The sequence below is a fragment of the Bos mutus genome, chromosome 6 (genome assembly GCF_027580195.1).
Source record: "Bos mutus isolate GX-2022 chromosome 6, NWIPB_WYAK_1.1, whole genome shotgun sequence".
NCBI classification, from domain to species: domain Eukaryota; kingdom Metazoa; phylum Chordata; class Mammalia; order Artiodactyla; family Bovidae; genus Bos; species Bos mutus.
Window position 1 is genome coordinate 80,702,473 of NC_091622.1, and position 6,053 is coordinate 80,708,525.

The window sequence follows — 6,053 nt, forward strand, 5'->3', positions numbered from 1 at the left end:
AAAACACCTTGGTAAAAACTGTTGCCTCTGACTGATCTGCCTCTTAACTTTGCAATATCACAAAGTTACAACTGACAAAAAAAAAAAAAAAAAAGAACAGTTTTTTTTAGTAGAAACCTTGACAAATTAAAATACAACTTCCCTAATAGTGGCTAAAATTCTCTTAAACAATCAACTTATCCTAATTCTAAAGATAAAATTTGTTACTTTAAGGGATTAAATAACTTGTCCAAGGTCACCCAGCATCCCAAGGGACATCCTGAGAACATTTAATTTTTGAAGAAGTCTGATTCTAAATCCCAGCCCTCTGACTGGAGGACACTTATCACTCATCCAATCTCTGTTTCTGCCTTTTGGAATGTAAGTGCCATGGGGCAGAGAGTGTCCTGTATTTTGCTAACTGCCATATTTCTAGCACCTTGGATAGTACTAGACACATAGCAGGCACTCGATATCTGTCAAGAGGGATATATATCCAGTACAGTTTGAAATGGCTCGCAAATATTTTTCCTTTGTGTGTGTATGTACAGGTGTCTATATACACACATATATGAGCATATGTGAGGAACACTATTCAAACTAATAGGTAGAATATTCTCTATATATTTTTGTTTTCTAATATGTCTCATTCATATTTTTCACTGGTAAATTGACTAAGCAACCAAATTAAAGTAATTCTTTTTTTAAACAAAATGATGTATTTTGCAAAGTTCATGGTTGACTTAGGACTTGAATTCCTTCTCTGATGTCAGTCTTGGTCACAAGTCACTGAGCAGGCAAAACCTGAAAATAATGTCATTTACTTTGGTCAGCATTTAGTACTTCAGTATGTAAATATTTCATGCAAGATTTTTTTGATGTTACAATACTTGAGATAACTTCTTCTTGGTGTTCCAAATGAAGTCAATGACCTATGATATATGCTGCTAGAAAGATTTTTTAAAAATAAAGTAATTAAAATAATGATAATTTGAAATCCTATATTATCTTTCTTTCTAATCCACTAGTAGAAATATTTTTCAGTAAGTTCAGTTATAGAATGCTTTTTTAAATTCCAGTGCTGAAGCATTTTGTCTGCAAAAGAACGACATTTTGGTTTAAGAACATTATTAAAACTTGAGTCTTTGTTTAAATGTCAACCTTGAAATGTATTGCATTTCAAAAAAATCAATAAGGTTTCAATTTCTTTTTGGTAAATGTATCTTTCATAGGAATAAAAGTAAGAAAGTGTCAGAGGATCTAACCTTTTGTGGTCACTAAGAAGATTTCTTCTAATTTACCTAGAGTCTTACAAAAAGAGCACTTTCAGTTGTTCAGTGTCATTGTTTTGGATTTGTGTATGTGTGTTTCCAAATTGCTTAAAATAAAGGAATTCCAATGTTTTATCTTAACTGTTACAGTATTCATCCATTGCTTACATATTAATTTGTTTTATTTATTCAACTTAGGACACAAAATCTGATATTCTGATTCAAAATGATATATCACACACATTTATGAACATTTATTTTATAATTATTTTATCATTTAGAGGAATAGGATTTATTGTTTTCCTTTCTTTCTTTAGTATGTGGAGGTTGAGGGACATCCAGGAAGATTTTTTTTCTCTTCAGTTAAACAATAGTGTTGGATGACTTCAGTCTTTTCCAAAAGCAAAGAAATGTCAGCCTGTGGCTCTCGAGAGACACAGGTAAGGGAATTGTTTCTTCTGATAAACCTGCTGTTGACCCTGATGGTCTATTTCGAAGAAATGGGTCAGATTGGTGAAACGTCGTTTTTGTTATTTGTCTTTTGCAGTTTGTAAGCTTGGAATGCCGCAGAAGTTTGAGAGCCAAGAGCAATGCTGGCATAATCATCAGGTTGCTGTACCTTAACACATGCCAGAAACAGGAAGATGGGTCTCAAAACACTTACGTTCAGAGAAAAAGATATCAGAAAATTTGTGTGCCAAGTTTTTAATGGCAATAATTATGTAAAATTATTCTACTAAGTCATATTCATTTGATGCTGTACTTCCATAGCTTCCATCTCAAAATATAGAGCAGCTGCTTAAATAGCAGATGTATGCTACATATTAACTATACATTAAAGATTGTCAACAGTTGTTTCTCTCTGGAGACCCTTGAATGCTACTAAGGATTTTGGAAATGCCCCAAACACAAACATGTATTGTTTTAACTATTTTATATTCTAAGATACGGCCATAGTATTTTATTAGGAACATTATTAAACTGCCTTAAATGAATTTTTTAGAGCTTGTGATTCTCCAGCTGGTCTGTATAACTACCACCACCATTGTCATCAGGACTAATTATTCTATTTTCTAGGACTTTTCCAAGGTCTTTAGTTATTGTATATTATTTAATCCTTTCAATAACCCTATGATGTAGATGCTATAGTTACTCTTATTATGGATGAGGACATGGAAGCACAGAGGAGTTAAGTCACTTGTTCACAGTCCATCAACTAAGTAGAAGAGCAAAACTTGATCTTACGAATTCTGGCTTCAGTCACGAACCTGCTTCTTAGTATGAAAATAAGTATATATTAGTCTTCTCGTGCTGCCTACACAAAATGTCACAAGCTATAGAATTTAAACAACAGAAACATATTTTCTCACAGTTCTGGAGGTTGGAAACCTGAGCTCAGAGAGCCAGCATGATCTGGTTGGCTTCTGGTAAGCCTCTCTCCTCAGCTGGCAGGGAGGCACCTTCTCTCTGCTTCCTCACCTTGCCTTTCCTCTGTGTGCACCTAGAAAGAGGTTGCTCTCATCTCTGCTTTTTCTTATAAGGAAAACAGTTCTATCAGAGTAAGGTCCCACCCTTGAAATAATTTTCTTAAACTTAATTACCTCTATAAAGGCTTTATCTCCAAATACTGTCACATTGGAGGTTAAGATTCAACATGTGAATTTTGGAGGGACATAGTTTAGTCCCCAACACAAAAGTATATAAACATAATATTCAATTCTAAGCAAAACGTTTTTTTTTCTAGAAATTTAAACTTTATATTGGTTCAACCTATTTTATTTTCATCACTTCATGGCAAATAGATGGGGAAACAGTGGCTGACTTTATTTTTCTGGGCTCCAAAATCACTGCAGATGGAGATTACAGCCATGAAATTAAAAGATGTTTTTCTCCTTGGAAGGAAAGTTATGACCAACCTAGACAGCATATTAAAAAGCAGAGACATCACATTGTCAACAAAGGTCCATCTAGTCAAGGTTATGGTTTTTCCAGTGGTCATGTATGAATGTGAGAGTTGGACTATAAAGAAAGCTGAGCCCTGAAGAATTGATGCTTTTGAAATGTGGTGTTGGAGAATACTCTTGAGAGTCCCTTGGGCTGCAAGGAGATCCAACCAGTCCATCCTAAAGGAAATCAGTCCTGGGTGTTCTTTGGAAGGACTGATGCTGAACCTGAAACTCCAATACTTTGGCCACCTGATGTGAAGAACTGACTCATTTGAAAAGACCCTGAAGCTGGGAAAGATTGAGGGCAGGAGGAGAAGGGGACGACAGAGGATGAGATGGTTGAACACATCACCGACTCAATGGACATGGGTTTGGGTAAACTCTGGGAGTTGGTGATGGACAGGGAGGCCTGGCATGCTGCGGTTCACTGGGGCTCAAAGAGTCCAACACGACTGAGCAACTGAACTGATACTGATTTTATTTTCAACCAGGTTTAAAATATCTTATAGCCCCATTAATACAGAATCTGAAAACGCTTAACTGTGGTGACCTAAGCTGAAAGACGTCTATGGTCTTTTGAACAGTTGATGCCTAGACTGTTATAAATGTAAATAATACAAGAGAGTTGGACTGTGAAGAAAGCTGAGCACCTAAGAATTGATGCTTTTGAACTGTGGTGTTGGAGAAGACTCTTGAGAGTCCCTTGGACTGCAAGGAGATCCAACCAGTCCATTCTGAAGGAGATCAGCCCTGGGATTTCTTTGGAAGGAATGATGCTAAAGCTGAAACTCCAGTACTTTGGCTACCTCATGCGAAGAGTTGATTCATTGGAAAAGACTCTGATGCTGGGAGGGATTGGGGGCAGGAGGAGAAGGGGACGACAGAGGATGAGATGGCTAGATGGCATCACTGACTCGATGGACGTGAGTCTGAGTGAACTCTGGGAGTTGGTGATGGACAGGGAGGCCTGGCCTGCTGGGATTCATGGGGTCGCAAAGAATCAGACAAGAGTGAGCAACTGAACTGAAATGACTGAGATTTAAAGAACTAAGAAAATGGACTATTTTCTAGTCTCATACTTTATTTATAAGTATTTATACCTGGCTATTAAAATTTTAGAGGTAAGATTCACTGCCAACTGAATAGGTTCTCATATAGAATAACTGCATTAGAAACTGCTGCTTCATTTTTTACATTGTAGAATGTAGGAAAATATGCACCACTGAAGAACAGGTGAAACAAATGGTAATATTGCTTCCTCTAAGAACTCCAAAATGTTGAAAAATATGGACAAAATGTGACTTTAGTTGCAAAGCCATGTACTGCTACTGCTAAGTCACTTTAGTCATGTCCGACTCTGTGTGACCCCACAGATGGCAGCCCACCAGGCTACCCTGTCCCTGGGATTCTCCAGGCAAGAACACTGGAGTGGGTTGCCATTTCCTTCTCCAATGCGTAAAAGTGAAAAGTGAAAGTGAAGTCACTCAGTCGTGTCTGACTCTTAGCGACCACGTGGATTGCAGCCTACCAGGCTCCTCCATGCATGGGATTTTCCAGGCAAGAGTACTGGAGTGGGATGCCATTGCTTTCTCCAAGCCATGTACAGGAAGTGGAATTTGACATGGAACTTTGCTTCTCAAGGTGTGGTCCAGGGATGGGCAGCACCAACATCACCAAGATGTTGGAGATTCTCATTCCAGGTCTACTGAATCAGGATCTGCATTTTCTCAGGAACTTCTGGTGAACTTCAAGAACATTATTGCATAAGATGCATTAGTATAAGGAATGTGTTCATGTGGTGGTGAAAAAATTTGGTGGGGAGGACAGGTCTTGGATTTTTATCTGATTTGTTCAATTACCATAGTACATGGGTCCAGTGATCTAGTTTTTAGAGATTACATAAGAATTATGTAATGCCTCTTCTATTTATTCCCATTAAGATGAACAAAATTATAAGGAAAATGGCTTAGACAGAGAGTTTATTGCTTTCATTTAAACTTGGAATTTTGCTTCAACTAATTCATAATAACACTTTTGATTCAGAGACAAATTCATGAGATAATCTTCAAAAAAGGACTTTCAATCAGTCCATGAATTGATAATTATAGAAATATTTTATATATTAAAATGGGCTAGAGTAGAAATCAGAAAGAGCAGATTAATATAAAAATGCAGCATTCATCAAAATTGATATAAGAGAAGATTGTAGTAAATTCTCCAGAATTTTAAAATTCTGGACAATTTATGGACAGAATGGACAAAATGTGACTTTAGTTGCAAAGCCATGTACTGCTACTGCTGTCACTTTAGTCGTGTCTGACTCTGTGCGACCCCATAGACAGCAGCCCACCAGGCTCGCCTGTCCCTGGGATTCTCCAGGCAAGAATACTGGAGTGGGTTGCCATTTCCTTCTCCAGTGGTAATTGTTTATCACAGTTCCTGGCTCATAAATGGTGAAAATAACATCTGACAAAAGAATTAAAACATTTTTGGTAGAAAACTTTCTAACTTGAAGTCAGGGGCTCAAACATTTTATGGCTTTTTGAATAGAGATCTCCATGTCAACATGCTACCTTGTCATTTGGGATAAAAGCCTTTTGACTTAAACCAATAGGACTTAGGCAATGCATTAATTTCCTATTGCTGCTGTAACAAATTACAAGTTTATTGCCTTAAAAACAAATTTATTTTCTTTCAGTTCTGAAGGTCAGGAGTCTGAAATAGGCTTCAAATGTGCAAAATGCAAGGTGTTGACAAGACTAAATTCATTTATGGAGGCTTTAGGTAAGAATTCACTTTCTTCCCTTTTCCAGATTTTAGAAGCTGCCTGCATTCATTTGCTTGTAGCCCTCTTCCA